Source organism: Nanorana parkeri, unplaced genomic scaffold (genome assembly GCF_000935625.1).
Source record: "Nanorana parkeri isolate BGI_ZX_2015 unplaced genomic scaffold, ASM93562v1 scaffold407, whole genome shotgun sequence".
Classification (NCBI taxonomy): domain Eukaryota; kingdom Metazoa; phylum Chordata; class Amphibia; order Anura; family Dicroglossidae; genus Nanorana; species Nanorana parkeri.
Window position 1 is genome coordinate 1,172,011 of NW_017306675.1, and position 20,650 is coordinate 1,192,660.

Here is a 20,650-nt window from a genome sequence, read left to right on the forward strand (position 1 = left end):
ATGAATAGAGAGGTTTATATGGCAGTTTTCTTGGTTAGCTCAATTGGCTGGATTCTCTTGTTACATCTACAATTTAACCGTGTGCAATATATGAATTATATATTAATATTTAATTAGTAGCAGTAGTAATAACATTAGTAGAAATAATAGTATTCATCATAATCAAATTACAAATTCTAATATTGCAGGAGTTAGTAGATTTGTGTGATTTTGTCTTGGAAAGATTAGTTTTTCGGATGGATTTTCAGAAATTCGTACATTCGGATGCATCAAAAATAACTCGGATGATGTCAAAAATAACGGATGCAAACAAATCATGAATTTGGGATATCGAAAATTTCGGATGCATCTGAATTTCTTTCCCGAATGAAGTTTCATTGTGTTAAGCATCAACTTAAAAAAATTTGAATCTTCATTATGATAGAATTTTCGTTGCAGCAAAGTGACATTAGACAAAAAAAAAAAGTTTTTTATTGTTTACAGTCCGTGGAAGAGAAAAAAAAAGCATGAGGTTCACCCAATTGACCAATTGATACCAGACCCATTAGGTCTGGCAGGAATGCTAGGATGGACCCCCCAAGTTCAAAAAAAGTGTGTGGGGTTACCCCAAAAGTCATACCAAGCCCTTTAGGCGTTAGGTGGGTGGGAGGTGCTTTGACCGGAGGGTGATGTGTTAGAGAAGCAGCGTGAGGGGGGCAGTGAAGGTGAGGAGGATATTAGGTGTTGTGACCTGGTGATTGTATGAGTTGCTGGGTTGTGCTGTGACTGTGGTGGTGAAGTTTGTGTCAACGAAGCACTGTGGTAGTGATGGGTAGAGGTAAGGTGTGCATAAAAAGGCACTGTGACTGGGGGAGGGGGCCATGAAGTAGGTGGGATGCATTGTGGCCCAGGGATTGCAAGGAGTAATCGTGACTGGTGGGGTGAGGTGGGTGTTATTAAAGTGCTGTGACCTTGGTGGTGGAGTAGTAGGGAGGTGCTGTGACTGAGGGGATGGGGTGAGATGGGTAAATTATGCAGTGACCTGGGGGAATTTGGGCAGGAGATGCTTTGACTAGGGAGTGAGATGGCTTGGAGATGCTGAGACCAGAGAAGGGGGTTAGCTGGTTGGGAGTTGCTGTGACTGGGGAATAGTGATAACACTGAGATGGGTGGAAGAGGGTGTGACAAAGGGAGTGGGGTTTAGGTGGGTTGAAGACACTGTGGGGTGAGATGGATGGGGGAATAGTTGTAACTGGAAGGGGGGCAGTGTTATAGGTGGTAGAAACTGTGTAAAACTGGGAGGGAATGAAAGGATGAGATGGATGGGACTAGCTGTGACTGGGGGAGGGTGTAAGATGGGTTGGAGACACGCCCATCATGCACTATGGGTTAGTCCTGCCCAGATTCTGTCTTTACATATAAAAGGACTGCACACTCATGTCCTCCATGCCTGCATTTAATGTCTTTATGGGCAGTAACTCAAATAGGGCTGTGGCTGTAATCCAAGGATATGGCCTGGCGCACAGCATAGGTGAGACTGTCCCAGAAAATCTGGGACAAATAGTATATATGGGTGGGAAGTGTGATTGCACCTGAGACAGAATTTCCCAGTGGCAAAATGGAAGATGGAAATTTTTAATTCCATTAAGGATACAAGCCATCAGTAATTTTAGTCATGGCGAAGAAGAATAAGCAACGAAAAATGATATAATTTCAACAGATTTTAATTGCTGATGACAAGCATCCTGGTTCAATTAACTTTATAAACTATGGGGTCCATTCACGAAGCTGCCGAAGGATCTAGCCGTAGCTTCGGCCGATCGCTCTGCTAGCTTCGGCCCCAGGACCCCTTCGGTTCAGTAGAACCGAAGGGGTGCTGTACAGGCTATTCACTATAGCCCGTACAGCTCCCGAATGTGGCCGAGCGGCTCAGTCGAGCCGAACGCATATGCCTCGGCTCGGCTGAGCCGCGCTGAAAACCTGACAGGCTGACAGCCTGCTTCTGACAGCTGGGCGGAGCCAGCTGTGATCTTACGGCTGGCTCCGGCCACTTGCAGAGAGATCAGCGTCCCTGGTTACCAGCTAACCAGGGACACTGATCTCCAAACAGCAAACTCTCCCTGGCGCTTCGGGAGTCTCCAGCTCCCGGCCGCCAAGTAGAGAAACACTGCTGTTTCTTTTTTTTTTTATTCTGACACAGCCGTGTCAGAATAGAAAAAAAACATTTTTACCCATTGGAATGCATTGCTAGATTCCTATTGGCTATTTCAATTTGCAATAGCCAATAGTAAACTAGCATTGTACCCGCCCTCTGCTGCAGTTCTCCATCAGGTCCATCAGAAGAGGGCGGGTACAATGCTAGTTTACTATTGGCTATTGCAAATTGAAATAGCCAATTGGAATAGCATTCCAATGGGCAAAAACAGGGTTTTTTTTCTATTCTGACACGGCTCCGTGTAAGAATAAAGAAAAAAAAAGAAAAATCAGTGTTTCTCTCCAGAGCGCCCGGGAGGTTTTTTTTTTCCGTTTTTTTTACAGCAGCAGAACCGCCGGACAATAGAAAACTGTTGGGCGGAGCTAGCTGTCATTGCTAGCTTCGCACAAACGCTCGGTCCCTCTGAGGGAGCTAAGAACAGCTGAGTCGAACTCCTTCTGCACTTCTGCACATTCTGCTGAGCATGTTCGGCCGAACCGAAGCCATGCGAAGCAAGCCGATGTACGGCTGATTTCAACTGATGTACGGCTGATTTCAGCCGATGTACGGCTGAAATCAGCCGTACCAGCCTGAAGTAAATAGCCGAACAGTGTTCGGCTCACTTCACTTCAGGTCAGTTATTCACTCGGCTGCCTACAGCAGGTTAGTGAATAGACCCGATATGTTCTGATTTCAGAACAGAGACCTTTTACTCTCTCACACACACATACACACACCCACACATACACACTCTATAGTATATTTTACGTTAAAAATAAACTGCTATACAGTAAAATAACTCAAAGCTTTACCTTTATCTGCAGTTGTCATAACTATGTAAAACATGTGCAATATTTATCAAACCTTGATGTTATGTAGTTTTTTTAATGAATATATGCTGTTCCTTTACACACCTCATTTAATGTAAATTAGTTGCTCGTTAGGAAGGTGGAATAATATGTCAGGTTTGTAAAATGAAGACCATCTGCAAGAGAACTTATTTAACACACATGGTTATAAAAAAGGGTAGCTACATATGGAGCTTATTTCTTTAGAGGGTCAGTGCATGTGGACATGATAAATAGTACGACTACATACAAATGCTGTGCGTGTTTATTTTTGTTGATGTTTACTGCTGCAGTCATTAAGAAGAGCACACTACTAATATATTGGTAGAAATTATGAACTGAGAGACATAACTCAAAGACCTCTAAAGAACTAGTTGGATGTATAATTGCCCCATAGTGTAAATAGCTTGTAATTGTAGAAAGGCAGCAGCCCATTTTGTGAAGGCAGGCTTGCATTTATTGTGTCACACTTCTAACTGTATATAAGAATAAGATATGAAAGTATCCTACACCCAAACCTCTCACCTCCACTGCTAGAGGTCATCATAAAGGCCAGCACACTATGTAAGATATAGCTCTTTCTCTGCAAACAACTATCACTGACACTCATTTGAAGGGCTAGCAGGTCCCCTTTCTCTATGCTGATGTTTCTGTTTAGCACACATTTGCAAGGCTTTGAATGTTGTTTTTGTGTGTGGCTACTCCTTCTCTTCTCCTCACAGTTGTAGCCTTTGTCGTCTGGTCATTAACTTGAAGGAGCACAGTGGATGTATCTAAATGGGGACACCTGGCAGTCCTGACACAGGAATCTGTAGGTTCCTGCCACAAGAATGCCAGATCAATCCACTACACATTTAAAGTGCACCTATGACCAGAATATGAAAATTCACATGTAATTATTTACATAGTGTTAAAAAACAGTAAAAAAAAGCATTAAAACAAGCCATTCCTTACCCCTGTAGCTGCTTGTAATGTCAAGTATAACATTCTCACAAAAACCTCAAAGATCACAACAAAACTTTAGTAGTAGGGTTTCTATAATCTCTCTGCAGAGGTCTAACACACAGCATACTGATTCAGACTTATCGCTCTGCAATCAGCAAAGCTCGTGCCTGCTGATTGAAGAGTTTTGTATTTGACTCAGAAGCTAGAAATATTGTACCTTCTCTTTGCACGGAATGTAAGTCGCTTTTACTAGTCTCCAGTTTCGCAGGCAGAGACCAGGCAGGTTTATAAACAATATATAAAAGTTAGAGTGTATTATTTCACATAAAAATGCCAAAAATAAAGTACTGACTCTCTGCACAGTATGCAAGCAGCATTTACCAGGCCACTGGTTTTACAGAGAGAAACCAGGCTGGTGTATAACAAATATTTCAAAGTTGGAGTACATTTGTTCCACAGAACAAAATCCAGAAATATTGTACTGATCACATAATCACCTTGTAAGCAGCTTTTAATAGGCTGCAGTTTCACAGGGAGACAACAAGCAGGTGCTAAAATTAAGAAATTAAAATGTGATTTTATTAATTTGCAGAAAAAAAGCCAGAAATATTGTACTAACTCTAAGCACAGTATTTAAACTTTTTTAATGGGCCACAGTTTCGCAGAGAAAGACCAGCCAGGTTTATGATCAAGAGATCAAGAGATCAAAATGAGAGTGTATTTTGTAACAGAAAAAAAGATATGATATGAAAATTAGAACCTATTTTTTTCACAGATGTATGAGTATGAAGTCAAACAGATTTACCTGATAAATATATCACTTAACAAAGGTGTTTTGGGTGATTTTATTATAATAAGTATACTTGTGTTGTGCTTACCAGACTGAGTTTTCTGATTTGTAATATGAACTGTCTGGGCGTTTGTCGGGCTGTTCGCCCGCTGAACGTCCCACAAGGTAATGCGCCTTGTGAAGCCATAATTGGCTAAAGGCTTGCACCTAGCCACAGGTCAGGTGCAAGACTTTGCCCAATCAGGGCACAGAGAACTGTCACAGCCATGATTAGGCAAAGTCATGATGAGTCTGCCCAATCATGGCTCACTTGTTACAACTGTAAACAGTTGGGCCAAACCAGCTGTCACTGCTAGCTCCGCCCAATTGTTTATAAGTTGCCGGGATCTGTCAAAATGCCTTTCTGCGGCAGGTGTTCATCACATTGGCGGGACAGCGGTCGTCATTTTGAAAAAAAATATTTCTTTTTTTTATTGTTTTATTTTTTATTTTGTTCACACAGCACTATGGGTTTTCTGAAGAGAAAGAACAGCAAAAGAACAGCAAAAGCTCATTTGATTCTCGGTCTCTAATTGAAAATTTGGTAGGAGCCAAACAAAAAACTGCATGAGGGAGAGAGTCACTGTTGTGTCTCATTCACTTGTAAATTTCGTCCACCAAAGCTCTGTAAATACCTGACATATTCCTACGTAAATAAGAATAAACCGGTAAGCATGTGAAAATGAGACTGGATCAACATCTGCTAGCTGGATATGAAAATACAATTAAGTCTGCAATATTCAATATTTACTCGACCAGAAAAAAATGAAACCAAAAAATATATATTTTAGTCCTGACCATGATAAATACAAAAAAATTGCAAATCCACTGAATCTGATATGGTGTTCATGATGACTTCATGATGACTTTTTATTATTTACTTTTCTATCTCCTTTTCTCTATGTTCTTCAGATTAATTTCTGCTCACGAGTATGATGTTTTGTAATTCACATTGGCGCAACCAACTCAAGCACATTCTAATCATATTTCTTCAAATACTCTGCCAAACATGCAGTCTATTCCAGACATGATCTAACAAAATAATGTAGCTTTCCAATTAGGCCAGCTAATGATAAATAGAAGAATCAATTATGAAATAAAAACAAGTGTGTTGTTTCTTGTTCACACTGTTGTAGGTTTAAAAGAAAAGAAAAATATATGAGGCTCAAATATTAAGGTTCATATAGCATAAAATATTATACAATTGCATTGTTTTGTATTTGTAAACTCTTTTGCGGTGAATTACACATACAGATTTTGTTGTTATTAGCTGGGAATAAATTAAATAACGTATTGGCTATTATAAAGGACAACTTTGCAATATACAGTATACTATCCAAGGGTTTTTTGACTAGTGCAGAGATATCATGGTCCCTCCTTTTCTGCACAGGGGTAGACGGTCATTTCTCCTGAAATTAATAGTGCTCTCTGTTCAATGCAATCGTATTCAATGCTCAGGCTGTCATGATGACAAGCCCACATGGGATCAAAGGAAGTGGGTGGAATGATGCTAGCTATCATTTAATCTGGAAGATTGGTATCTAGCAGCAGAGAGGAATTATGGCAGGGAAAATTGTGAAATATACAATATATGTATTTTTTGGGCTATTGTTTTTTTTAAATTTGTACTTGGACTTCTCCTTTAAAGTAAACCTGTAACTATGCCCATTAATGGCAAAATGATAGGCACTCTTGATAATTCACTCCCCTTTCCACTGATACATACCTTTCTTACCCAACCCCAACACACTGCCCATCTGCTGGAGCCTGAAGTAAAATACCTTGTGCAAGATCCTTGTCACCCCATTCACACTGAGCGGTTTATCGCGCGATTTCTGCTGCAAAATCATGCATATTTCTGCGCGATATCGCTCTATGTAGCTTGTCCAATGCATTTCAATGGAGCTGTTCACATCTCACAGCTCAATGTCACCTGTAGCTCGTCGCTGTAGCTTGTCGCTCGTACATGACCCTTTTTTGCGCAGATGTCACCCAATTCGGCTCCAATAGACTCTATGGTGTCGCACAAAATCGCGTATTACTTCGTCAAAGAAATTGCGCTACAGAAGGGTCGCTTTTGGACTGCAAAATGGAAGGAAAAAATTATGTCACATCAAGAGCGCTGTTGATTGGTTACAGCCCAATGTAGCAGCAACGAAGTCCCGCCTAAAAAACGACCGGTCTAGCGCGATAAAATGTGCATTGTCGCTCAATATCGCGCAATGTAGCTCAAAGCCGTTCAGCATGAAATCGCGGGTAAAAGGCGCAATACCCATGTCGCTCAGTGTGAATGGGGCCTGTAAGAGTGTGCTAAAGTTTATACAGGGCTAATCATCCTCCTACCTAATTGATTGCCCAATCAATCAGCACTGCATCAAGGGAAGATGGGGAGAAGGTCACATACTCCCCCATACCCAAAAGTACCTTGTACTGGCCAGCGCTCCGACAGGCAAGTGAAGCAACAGGGAGTGCAGAGAAAGTGAGTATTGGAGGGGGGATGATGCGTCTTTTATTAGGAAATCCTGTTACTTTGCAATCATTGGCAAACTGTCAGGTTTACATTAATTGCCAAGGTGGGGGTCAGTTATATATGCAACTGAAGTAAGATAGCTTGCAAAGCGAACTATTTTTAGAAAATGGCATCTGTCCGTTAAATTGGTATGGTATCTAACAGCTGATATGTAATATCACCCTGCCATTAACTCCCCATGGTTCAGGCTGTGTCTGGATATTTATATAAACAGAAATATGTTATTAACCATATCAATATAAATTCATATTATAAATATAAAATGATAAGCAAAATCATTTTTATTTAGAAACAATTTGTTTAAGGATTTCCTCTAACTTGCTGTTATGTCTCCGAGTGAAGGAAAATCACCTCAATGGAACAATGCAGTAAAAAAATAAACTAACCATTCAATACTTTATTCAAAATTAATATGCATTCAATAATATGTGAATACAGGCAAAAATAGACGTATTTGACATTTCAGCTTTAGCTTTGTCTTCCACATCAATATTTTACAATTCTGTACAAATATAATTGTAAAGAAGGCCTATATTATCAGATTTCTTTAAATTTCTATACAGTGAGGGGAATTTATAAAAACTGGAGCAGACAAAATCTGGAGCAGTTAACCATGGCAACCAATCAGCTTCTCTCTTCAGTTTGTTCAGATAAGATATGAAAAGAGAGAAGCTGATTGGTTACCATGCACAGCTGCTCCAGATATTATCTGCTCCAAATCCCAGCAATACATTATACAGCAATGCAAAATAATATGAAGCTACATACTCTGTGCTGCTCCTCAGGGCTGTGTGGCATCTCAGGAGGCTATGTGGAGTCTGACCATGGCTATGCAGGGTCTCAGGAGGCTGTGTGTGGTCTCATCAGGGCTGTACAGTGTCTCAGGAGGATGTGTGGGGTCTCACCAGGGCTTTTTGTGGTCTCACCAGGGCTGTGCATGGTCTCAGAAGGATGTGCGTGGTCTCACCAGGGCTGTGCAAGGTCTCAGAAGGATGTGCAGGCTTTCACCATGGCTGTGTGCAGTTTCACCAGGGCCGTGCGGGGTCTCACCAAGGCAGTGCTGGGTCTCAGGAGGATGTTCGGGGTCTCACCAGGGCTCTGTGCTGTCTTACCAGGGCTGTGAGATTTCTTAAGAGATAGTGCGGGGTCTCACCAGGGCTGTGGGCAGTCTTACCAGCGCTGTGTGCAGTCTCACCAGGGCTGTGTGCGGTGTCATCCCAGCATTACATTATACAGCAATGCAGAATACCATCAGCTATCGAGTGTACGAATTTCTGAATTCTGAATTAGGAAACCGTGCTTCCAGTTATTTTAACAATCAACTCCCTTTTTTTTTTAAAGAATATGTTTATTTAGATAATTATTTGAGTATTTCAGTAAAAGAGACAATACAGAGGTACATAAAGTACATGGAGCATATACATTGAATGCAAAAGAGAGGCAAAATCCACTGTCTTTCCCAAGGCACTACATGAATACAGTATTGAGGCGCTACAACATCATTCAAACGCCAGCCATCCCAAGAACTGTTGAGCGAGGCGTACCGGTGGGAAGTCTGGGTTATCCAGGACCTGAGTAAGGGGTCCGTAGTATGAGGAAATGTTGGAGGATTTAAGCAAGGAATCCCACACTTTAAGCATGGCGGGAAGGAAAAAGGGGAGACTGGAGCGGGCAGGTCGGGAGGAGGGGTGGGACCAGAATAAGGAGAGGGAGGAAAAAGATAGTATCTCCCGATCTAGTTGTACCCACAGTTTGTTAGAAGAATGGTAGATGGTGTCTAATAGCCGAGTCAAAAGTGTTGCTTGATAATAGAGTTCTAGGTTCGGCAGGCCAACTCCCCTCTGTGCCTTTCTCCTTGTCAGTACCAGATAACGAAGTCTAGCCGGTTTAGCAGCCCAGACATATAGTATGAACAAAGAGCGTAGTGTGTGGAAAAAATATTGGGGGACCTCAATAGGGACTGTCTGGAACGCATACAGTAGTCGGGGCAGCAAGTCCATTTTAAAGAGGTCCATTTTCCCGAACCATGAATGGCGTAGTTTAGCCCAGTCGAGTAACCATGCACGGACAGTAGAAAGCATAGGCTTGTAGTTAAGGTTGTACAACTTTTCCCTTGAGGTAGTGAGGAAAACCCCCAGATATTTAAGGCCGCCCTCCTGCCAAGTGAAAGTCCCGTTCAAGGTCCTGTGCTACATGGGTGGGTAATGTAATATTAAAGGCCTCCGTCTTGGCCATGTTCACCTTAAAGTGACTGACCCACGCAGACTCAGTAAATTCTTTGATTATTGAGGGGAAGACAATACTGGGGTTGGAGATATACAGCAACAGGTTGTTAGCATAAAGACTAAGTTTAAATCCCAGTCTCCCACTTGTAATCCTCTGATAGATGCATTATTCCATATGTGGGCCGCTAGCTGTTCCATTGCTAAAATGTACAGGTATGCTGACATGGGGCAACCCGGCCGTGTACCGTTACTTATGGACACTGGCTCAGACAGGATCCCATTAACACGGATCCGTGCCGTGGGCATACGATATAGGGAGAGGATTTTGTCCAACATAACCTGCGGGATCCCCACGTGGGAAAGGGCAGTCTCGAGGAAAGACCAGCGGAGGCGGTCAAAAGCCTTTTCGGCGTCGACCGACAGCAGGCAAAGGGGGGTTTTCCTCGAATTGGCATTGTGCATGAGAGCTAGGGACTTAGTCGTATTATCCCTTGCCTCCCTGGAAGGTACAAAACAAACTTGGTCCAAGTGAATTCGAGACGGGATATATAACTTCAAACGGTTGGCGATTAGTTTCGTGAACAGTTTTATGTCTATGTTAATAAGGGAGATGGGTCTATAACTAGTACAGGACGCTGGATATTTGTCAGGCTTAGGTATTACTGTAATATGGGATTGTGTAGGGAACGGATTAGATGTAGAGACCACATTGAAAGTATCTAGTAATATAGGTAAGAGGGAATCCTGTAAAGTTTTGTAAAAGACACCCGTGTATCCATCTGGGCCAGGACTCTTACCCAGGGGGAGAGATTTAATGCCCCCGGAGAGTTCCGCTGTGGTAAATGGTAATGCAAGTTTGGCAACCGCCCCTTCTGTCAGGCCGGGGTCTCCAGAGGCTTGTATATAATCCCGCAGGCCAGCAGAGAAACACTCCCTTCCCAAAGGGGGGCCAGACGCCTCGATATTGTACAGGGTAGAGTAGTAGCGCTGGAAGGCTCCAGCGATGTGTTCAGAAGATTGGACCAGGCCCTGGCGTGGGCATACAATTTTAGACACGTAAGTGCGGGTCATATGTGTTCTAATGGACCTGGCCAACAGCCGGCTGCTCTTATCTCCAAACTCATGGAATGAGCGGAGAGTCAGCTCCCTGTACTTCAAGTAGGACTGGTCTAGGATTGAATGGAGCTCCCGGCATTTGGTCAACAGGTCTTGATAAATCTGAGGGGATGTGTGAGTCTTATGGCTAATTTCCAGGGAGGAAATGTCAGACAACAGTGCGGAAATCTGGGCGGTGCGTTCGCGCTTCAGCCTGGAGCCATGCTGAATCAGCAACCCCCGGAGGACACATTTCAGTGTTTCCCATTGCACAGGGAGGGTAGTTCTATCGGAGGCATGATGCAACCAGAATTCAGCATAGGCCTTGCGCAGGGAGGCAAGGAGCACCGGGTCTTTAAGCAAAGTTTCATTTAGGCGCCAGGATGAGTGACGCCGAGGTACCTCAGGGATATTAGAGCAAAATAGGGGGAAGTGATCTGACCAGAGCTGATTACCTATGTGTATGTGGGGACGCCAGTCTAGTAATGAGTGAGAGGAGAAAAAGTAATCAATTCTGCTGTATGATGCATGGGGTGCAGAGTAGAAAGTGTAATCCCTCTCACTAGGGTAAAGAACCTGCCAGAGGTCCACCGACTGCATTTTCTTTGAACGCTTCCTAACTACATTTAAGGCGGGCAGGGAGAAATGAGTTTTACCAGAGGAGGAATCCAGGGAGGGCTCCATGATGAAATTAAAGTCCCCACCAACCACCAGGTATCCCTCCATGAACTCCTCCAGTTTGGACATGATGCGTTGGAACGCCCCTCGTTGACCCTGATTCGGCAGATACAGGTTTGCAAAGGTAAAAACCTTATGTGAAACAGAACACTTAACAAAGAGGTATCGCCCCTCAGGATCCGCAAGGACCGACAGCACCAACACAGGCAAGGTGTAGTGAAATCCCATGGCAACCCCTCTAGTCGTCCCATCCGGGTTGTTGCTAGTATACCACTTATCAAAATATCGGGTAGGTAGGCTGGGTACAGCCGAGGCCCGGAAGCGAGTCTCTTGTAAAAACAGAACTTGGACTTTAGCTTTGTGCATGTTGTAAAGTAACTGGTAGCGTTTCTTGGGGCTGTTAAGGCCCTGAACAAGTGTCCAAGAGAGGACAGAGGACAGAAGTAGAAAAGAAGAATGAGCTGAGGAAAACAGGCCTCAGCAGTGGAGCACCAACTAAAAGTAGAGAAATACATCCCCAAGAGCGGTCTGGGAACACAGGCTAAAAGGGCAGCCGCAGTCCCAGAGCGCCTCCTAGTGGGGGCCATGTGAGGCAATAGCCCTGTGCAATCCAGGGACATCAGATAAAGTGCATAACCAATAGCAACAATTAAAGAACCAGCAGCACACTTTAAAACAATAAACAGCAGGCAGCATCAATCATAACCACCCTGCACAAAATGGCATAACATTACTTAACTTAACCAAACCCAGACCCCCCACCCCTTGATCCAAGAAGGAGACACAAGGTAAATACTGGGCATAATGTGGGCCTCAGTTCCCTTGGACTCCGACTCGGGCCCATACTGATAAGGACCTTCCAAGAGGAAGGCATTAAGTGCAAAAGTGTAAGGAGCCCGGACATAATGGGCAGCACGAGATAACCACATCAGGACATATAAGGCACAGTGCTAGACTATGCAACAGTAAACTGTGGTTTTCTCAGTCGCCAAGTAAACCAATGAGCAACACTCAGGTTAGAGCAACGTGGCATTTGAGGCAACTCCCGACAGACATCGTCTCAGCAGGGCATGTATGCACCCGGATCTTCCGGGTAAATCTGCAGTCCAGCAAGCAAAGAGGGTCGGAGGTCTCAGGGGACATTCCCCAGGCCTAAGTCGGGAACAGCGGACCCCAACAGTACACTCAGAGCCCTAGGGGGGGGTTGGCTTGGAAGAGGACCTGCGGTCCCTTCGGGGCTTCGGGGAGACCAGCTGCCACTGAACAGTTAAAGGGGGCAATGAGGCATCAGGCCAAGTCTCCAAGGCCACCATCACTGCGAAGAAGGGTTCCAGGTCAGCCGTGTTACGAAACAAGTGAGTCTTCCCATTCTTTCGTGCAGATAAACAAAAAGGGAATCCCCAGCAGTAGGCGTGACCTGCATCCTGTAAAGCCTTAGTGAGGGTCCTGCGTTTATCCAGCGTGCATTTGGAGAGTTCAGGGAACAGTGAGAGCTGTGCTCCATCAAAATCCACCGTGCCGGCCGCACGGGCTTTAGCCATAATATCCTCCTTGACAGAAAAGTAGTGTGATCTACACAGTACGCCACGTGGCTGTGTCGCATTTGGCCTGCGAAAACGCCCGGTGTTCTGTGCACTCTATCCAGTTCAATGTGTTCAGAGACCAGTTTGTGCAGGAGGGTGTTAAAGATCCCTAGAACCGTGGCCTTCAAATCCGATGGGCCAGTAGCCTCAGGGAGACCACAAATGCAAATATTATTTCGCCTATTCCTATCTTCCTGGTCTTCCACCTGAGCCCATGGGAACTGAATAGTCACATGTTGTTGCTGCACAATATGTTGCAGCTCTCCCAGTGCCACAGTGACAGGGGGCCAGGTAGTTTCAACCACATCCAAACGCTGGTGAATAGAGTGCAATCTCTCCTTAATTTCAGCCATCTCCTGCTTATGTGCGGATTCCAGGTTATGGAACATAGTCGCAATGTCCCCTTTAATAGGTAAAAGAGCAAAGTACTTACGAAAAGCAGAGGGGATATCCCTGTCGTCCCCCTCGCCATCGCTGGGATCAGGGGTCTCTCTGTCGTCGCTAGTGCGTGTGGAGAGAAGGGATTCCAGAGAAGAAGCAGGGGGTGACGGCCTGTGCTGCTCCCGGACCGCCGCCATGTTGGTTGCACTCTGTGCGGATCTCGTGGCACCCGTTTTCGGGGGAAAAAAGCCCAGATATCGCGTCTCCTGGAGGAAGAAGCCTCGCGGGCAGGTGAATGGGACCTCCGCTTCTTATTACCGCCCATTGCTGTGTTGCGAGGAGGCTACGAGCTGCTGGTTCGTGTGCCTGGGCCCTGCAATGCCGCTGGTGCTCTAAGGAACACGTCCGCTCCCGGCCATTGCCAAGCCACCAAAAACCCTTTGCTCCCTTTTTAAAAATAATATTGGGGGCTCTTTTCAGTTGATTGGAGGTCAGTGGTCACTTTTGAATGTTGTCCCAGTCATAGCAATTTTTTTTTTTTTTGCTGCAATGCTTCTTTTTTGTTTTAGGGGTGTAGTTTTATTTTTCCTTTTGGGATATATAGGTTTTCATTTTTTTTTTTTGTATGTGTCTTTATTTTAGGCTATACTGCTTTTTTGCAGCAAGGCTTTTTTGAAAAAAAGCTGGCTTTTGGTTCCGAGGTGCAGTATTTGGGGGTTAGATTTTTGGGGGTTATGTACAGGTTTTAATGTATGTTGAAAGGGCTTTTTTTCAGGTTAAACTGCTTTTCTTGCTGCAAGGCTTCCCCTAAAAAAGGGCAACTCTTGTTGCAGAGTGATATTTAGTTTTTCTTTCTTTTGGGTGTTTCTTGACTTTTATTTTATGTTCATAAGGCCTTTTTTAATTTTGGGGTGCTCAGAGTGCATTTTGTTCTCAGCATTCTGTTGCATTGTTTGAAAGACAAATTAAACTAACAGGGTTATTCACAAAAGGGTGAAGAGTTTAGAGAAGGCAGGAGAAATGAACAATCAAGGACAACATAGCTGAATGTAAAAGTGAGTTAAATGCACATTGAAAAGAGTTTGCATCTATGACATCATTTTTAAATGTGGATTCATATCCACATGCACACATATATTTGCAAGGATACAAGCTATTAGCATATAACATATAGGTATAAAAGCCCCCCCTCCCCCTTGAGAAGCTGCTTAATACAAGTAGTCAAAATACAGAAGATGGGGTTGTGTTGAGTAAATAGATACCAAACATGCCAAGCTTCAAAATTGCATGCACCTGGGAATGCAAATGGAAATAACTTTGTACCAAAAATTGCCTATAGGCCACATTTTAAACAGTTCGTTGTAGAGTTAACCCCTCCCCACGCTGTTATCAGTTCTTTTAAAGGAGAATTATGGGGTTAAGGCATTTCCCCATAGTTCTCCTTAGGGTAACGGGTGGACACAAACTAGCGTCCTCCCGTCACCCTAGGCTCAGTATACCACGAGCTGTAGCTCGTGGTATACTGAGACGCCGCAGCTAAAGCGGATCCCGACAATTGTGCCGGGATCCGCCCAGCTGCGCACCCTCCCCCGTTCCGCCAGTTAGCGCTGGCGGATCGGAGCGGGGAGGAGGGAATCCAGCCCCTCCCCTGTCACGGCAGAGAGCCGTGACAGGATCGAGAGGTGAGCGAACGCCGGTATGTGTTCGCTCACCTCCCGATCTACTGAGCCGACCTGTGACAGTCTCATTGTCACAGGTAGGCTAGAACTATGAGGTGAGTGAAAAGCACTCACCTCATAGTTCTCCTTTAATGTCTGCTCTGAGCTACATAATACTGTTCAGGAACAACCCATGCAGCTTTAAGGCATCCCCCAAGCATGTTTTGTGTATTTTCAATGTTGCCCTTTAGGCAGCATGAAAAGAACCTCTTTTTTTTAAACCTTTTTTTCATTTGTACATGTTCTCAATGGCAGTGCCCAAAAAACAAAACTAAAAAAACCCGTGCCAATTAGCCTTGAAAATGGGCAGAAAGAAAATTACATTGGCCTCCTATTGATTTTAGTGGGGTTTGGGTCTATGTGCGGGGTTTGTAAGCTTAACAATGGGTTAATGGATCCTACCGCAAACTGAACTCAGGCACGTTTGCCCATATCTAATATTAAGTTAATGCATGCAACTTTTTCTAAACTTCCTGTGTATAAGCATGCACTTTATAGTTGCCTCTGATCTTTGAGAGTGGAGTCCTATTAAACCATGGCTATAGGAACAAGTCCATTGTTAAACACAAAACCATTTGGAAATCTCATGTTACTCGCACTTAGGATCATAAATGCAAATAAAATCTCAAACGAGATTGATACAGTTGCACTGTGGTGATTACTCTGTATCTTATTAAGTCTGTTAACGCTTATTCATTTTAATGCAGAAAACACAACGCATTTAATAAGTGTTAAGGAGAGCTGAAGAACCAATGTCCTTAAAGGGATTTAAAGCCAATACATGTGCTAAACGTCCTAGGTATTAATGTTCAACAAGTTATGTTGGGTACATCACTTAATGGGCTAAAAATTGACATTCTTCACATGCCTGCTTATAAGACTACTCTGGTACAGTAAAGGAAGATACTTAACTAAATAAGTGTAAAAGTCAATAACAACTTCCATTCCAGATAAAGGCTGTTTATCTTTCAATGTGGTTTAATAGCTATATGCTTTAAAGGACTAATACTTCTAGGGAAACTTAATTTGTGACATATGACATTAACTGAAGGATACCAGAGCCTGGATTATCACTTGGAATGCACAGGTCATTGTTTACTATCAGGTGGAACATGTTTAATGACATTTTATAAACAATAAAATTTGATGAGCATATTTATGGATCTTAGGTATGGCTTGTTTATATAACCGTTTACTTCTTTCACCACCTTTGAGCATAGCTCATCCCTGGCCGGAAGACATAACTCTGTCAGGATTGGCACAGTTAACTGCCTGTAATATTGTTATAAATATTTAAACACTGATAGCATATTATGAGCATGAGAACCATCAAAAGAAAACAGATATAAAGATAAACTAGCAACTATGATGAAAAAGACAAAGATGCCCTGTTAATACTCAGAATTTTTACTTATAAGCATAGATAAATGTTGGCCGGTTAATGATGAAGTGCAGGAAAATAGCACATTTGATTAAATATATATTGTGGGGGGTTTTTAACATTTGAAACAAATGTTTACAATTTCAACTTCCTTATAAATTTTTTTCTCCAACCCTCTTTTATATTTTTTTCGCACATGTCTCCCTGTCTCCTACTCAGCCATCTCCTCCTCTAAAAAAAAGGATAGCTATCCTCCTTAAAGCCACGTGTCCCTTTAAGCCATCTAATGTCACTATCCATGTTGGAGATAGATACATTATTTTCCATTGTACCTGGGGTTCCAAAACTGTAACCTTCTCCAACATTTATACTCCTAACCTAGACCAGATTCCCTTTTTGAACACTGACTTTTCTAAACTGACCTCTTTATCCCATCATTATTTAATCATATGGGGTGACTTTAATCTGCCTCTCTCCCCAACACTTGACAGACTGGACTGTGATAGGGGACCTTGTCTTAGTGGGACATCACGTCTTGCGCACCAATTTTAACTATTGCTTAAACGTCATGCGCTGTTTGATGTCCAGAGAACCCTGAATCCCTCTGACAAGCAGATTACATTTTACTCCTCAGTTCATACATATCATACCAGGATAGACCATTTCTTGCTTAATATTACAGCTTTACACAACACAGTCTCTTCCAAGATCGGTCCTATTTCCTGGTCTGACCATGCCCCAATTGATCTACTTATCCATTTATTTCCACTTCCTCCTAAGCAAAAAGGAACAACAATTGCCATTGAAACCCTCCTTAGCTACATTCCGCCACATTATTCGATCTACATCCCAAATACAACAAGACACGGCTTGAACTATCTTGCTTTGCATGTAATGAGTCTATCTCATATATTAGTTTCCCCTTTTAAGTTGCATTAGTGAAATAAATGAACTTTTGCACGATATTCTAATTATTCGAGTTTCACCTGTATATAAGACAAAAGTAGCGGTTTAGTGTTAACAGTTGCCATCGAATGTTTGCTCATGCTCCAACGTTCAATTGTCATTTTTGATGCTTGTTTGCATCTGTATGTGTGTGTATATAGGGGCGGGGACTTTAAACAACATTTCTGTGTTTTTTTATATGTGACTTTAATTTGTTGTATGTGACTTGATTTTTTTTTTACACTTTATTGATATCACATAGGGGACTAAGAAGTCCCCTATGTGATAGCAAATATACAGTGACAGCTCCTCTTTATGGAGGCATCAGGGGTCCCCCAAAAAAGCTGATGAAGCAGATAACTTCTTCACCGGCTTCTCTCCGGCTATAGAAGCCTAAGAAATTACAGCTAAAGGCGGAAGTGATGCGTATTAAAACACCCACCTGCATTCAAGAAGCCACCATCTGGCCATTTAGTTACAACAGCCAGATGGGAAGTGGTTACATTACCCCACTTTCCAAACTGATGACCACATATTGCATGACCGAAAAGATTACCTTTCGGAATGCCTCTTTGCCTCGACTCACGCAGGATGACTTGACATTACTTATTCATCCTATAACGGCTGAGAAGCTAACCCAAACTATTAAAAAACTGCCTAATTGCAAGGCCCCAGGCCCAGGTGGGCTCCTGTACTATCCATGTCACCCTTACACCGTATTTGCTGGAGGTATGTAATGACTTCTTACAGTCTTCGCCCAGTCCTTCAACAACGCTTGCCTCCCATATATAAACAGCCTCCCTAAACAGCCTCCCTAAACCTGCTAAGGACTATGAAGTTTGTTCCAACTACCATCCTATAACACTCCTGAACTCTAATTTGAACATTTTCAGCAAAATCCTGGACCTTCACCTGGGTGCCTTACTTCCCAGTTTAATACATACAGAACAGGTAGGTTTCATTACTGGTGGTCAAGCCTGTGATAATACTAGACGAACCACTGACCTCACAGATGTTATAAACTACAAAACTGAAACTTTTCCACGTGGTCCCCCTTCCTCAGTGAGACGCTCCCCCTTGACCAACTTCGCGACACCATGTCAGAGTTCCAAACATCATCTTTATATCTCAATGCCAAACTCTCACACACCTTGGGAGCCCTAGACGTACTCTAGACCCGCCCGGAAGGGTCTTTGGGTCACCGTTAGTGAGACACTTACCCTTGGTGCCCTCTCAACCATTTACTTGATTTTTTTCGGATTTTTATATATACATGAATGCAAGACACCCCTTTACATTTGATTAGTCCCACATAAAACTGAAATTGGTATACTCCGAATATATGGAAAATCTGCTGATGCAGGTACTGGCAATATTGCTTTCCATGCTTTTTTGTACTCCAGGTAGTGATTGTAACTTAATTCCTTAATGTTTTAGTATGTTTTATTCTGTTTTGGAGAGGTGGCCTTAAATCCTATTCTACATAGTGTCATTACATACACGGCAAAGAGACGTAAAATAATCTGATCATACCGACACATGTTTTCTCAAATGTTCTCCATCTATTTACAAAGCTGGTCGATTCCTCCTCGCTGTGTATGTCCATCCATGACTATGATATGGTAGCCTCTTGTTTTATTGTTGTACGCTTTAGTTATGTTATGTATTCATTGAAAATCCAATAAACAATACATGATTAAAAAAAAAACGGAAACTTTGTATTTAAGCCATAATTCTGAAAAAGTGTTTGATGCCTTTCATGCTTTCCACCGTGAATGCTATCCCTAAACCTCTTTACTACTCCTTCTGCTGCTATAAAACTCCCCCATGTCATCTTCCCTATTTGCAATGGGACAGGGCAGGGATGCCCTTTGTCTCCTCTCCTTTTTGTCCTCTGTATTAACCTCCCTGGTGGTATGATTATCTCAGTATCTTTATTTTTTTTTTTCTTCTATTTTTTACTTTTGAATTTCTCGCTGGTTCCGCCCCCCTTCAATGTCGGCGCTTGCTAGGAAGGATCCAGGAAGACGCCCGAGTGTGGCTCGCTGTTACCGCTTTTGGTATGGAAAATTTACCCCCGAGCCACACTCGAGATTACCGCCTGGAAGGTTAAACTTCTAACTGCTCACATTAGGAACTCTGCAGGCATCTCTGGTGTGCAAGTTTGTGCGCACCAATTTAAGATTTCTCTTTTCACAGATTATATTTTGATAACTGCATAAGGAACTCTCTTTCAGGGTATAAGCTTAACCTGACTAAAACAGAAGCTATGCTCATTAACATCCTCCAATCTCCAATCCTCTTTTGATTACAATCAGAAATCCAATAAAATTAAGTACCTTGGAATCTATCTTACCCCCCAGGGGTCCAATCTTTATAGGATGAATTACCCACCTTTATTCCGGGAGCTTAGGGGACATCTTCAGAGGTGGAGGTCATATCGCTTGTCATGAATTAGCAAAATTACTTTGATTAAAATGACACTGTTTCCTAAATTGGACTTTTCTACCCATGCCTCTTGATGCATGTTGCACGTTGGAGGGGCGAGTAAGCCCCCCCAGTTCTTAGGTATGGACTCTTTCTTTCTCTTTTTTTATTTTTCCTTGTTTCCTTTCATCTGTATACGTGTTCAAATAGCACATATGATGGCTTCTGATTTAATTAATTAGACAACTTTATTTCTTGTAACATTGGTATAAGTATTCTAGGCAATATTTTATTTCACACATAAGAAAGGGTTAAACATATTGGTGTCATTGAATAACCCAGTGTTCATTGATATCTTGTTTTGGGTCCATGTAATGACCTGTTTCTACTTACTTTACCAAATAAAAGAATACAATACCATACAATAAAAAGACATTTATATAAATAAGAAAGAAACTCTTAAATTGTTCATATTCACCCACCCAGAGGGTGATGACATGGTGGTCAATTTGAAAATTGAAGAGGGCCTAAGGTGCGGGTCAGGGTTTTTGTGCATTGAGGTGCAGTGTGTCAATTTAGGCTGCATATTCAAAATTGATGGGCTGTAACATAACTCAATCTCCAAAAACTTTAGTCCTGCTGCATTTCTTGAAATGTACCCCAATGCACACAGAAAATAAATACAAATACAAATCTCCATTGATGTCAGTGAGCATAATAATGCTCAGCATTGGTGTCAGTGGCAGTACTTTTATATTCCCTTCCACATTAGTAGTCAGTGGACCCACCCCCCCCATTTCAGCATCTTGCAACCTGTTGCCACTCTGCTGTTCTTTGGTGCCCATTAGAGCACCCAAGTCCAGCACATGGCAAGCCACACACAGAGAGCCAG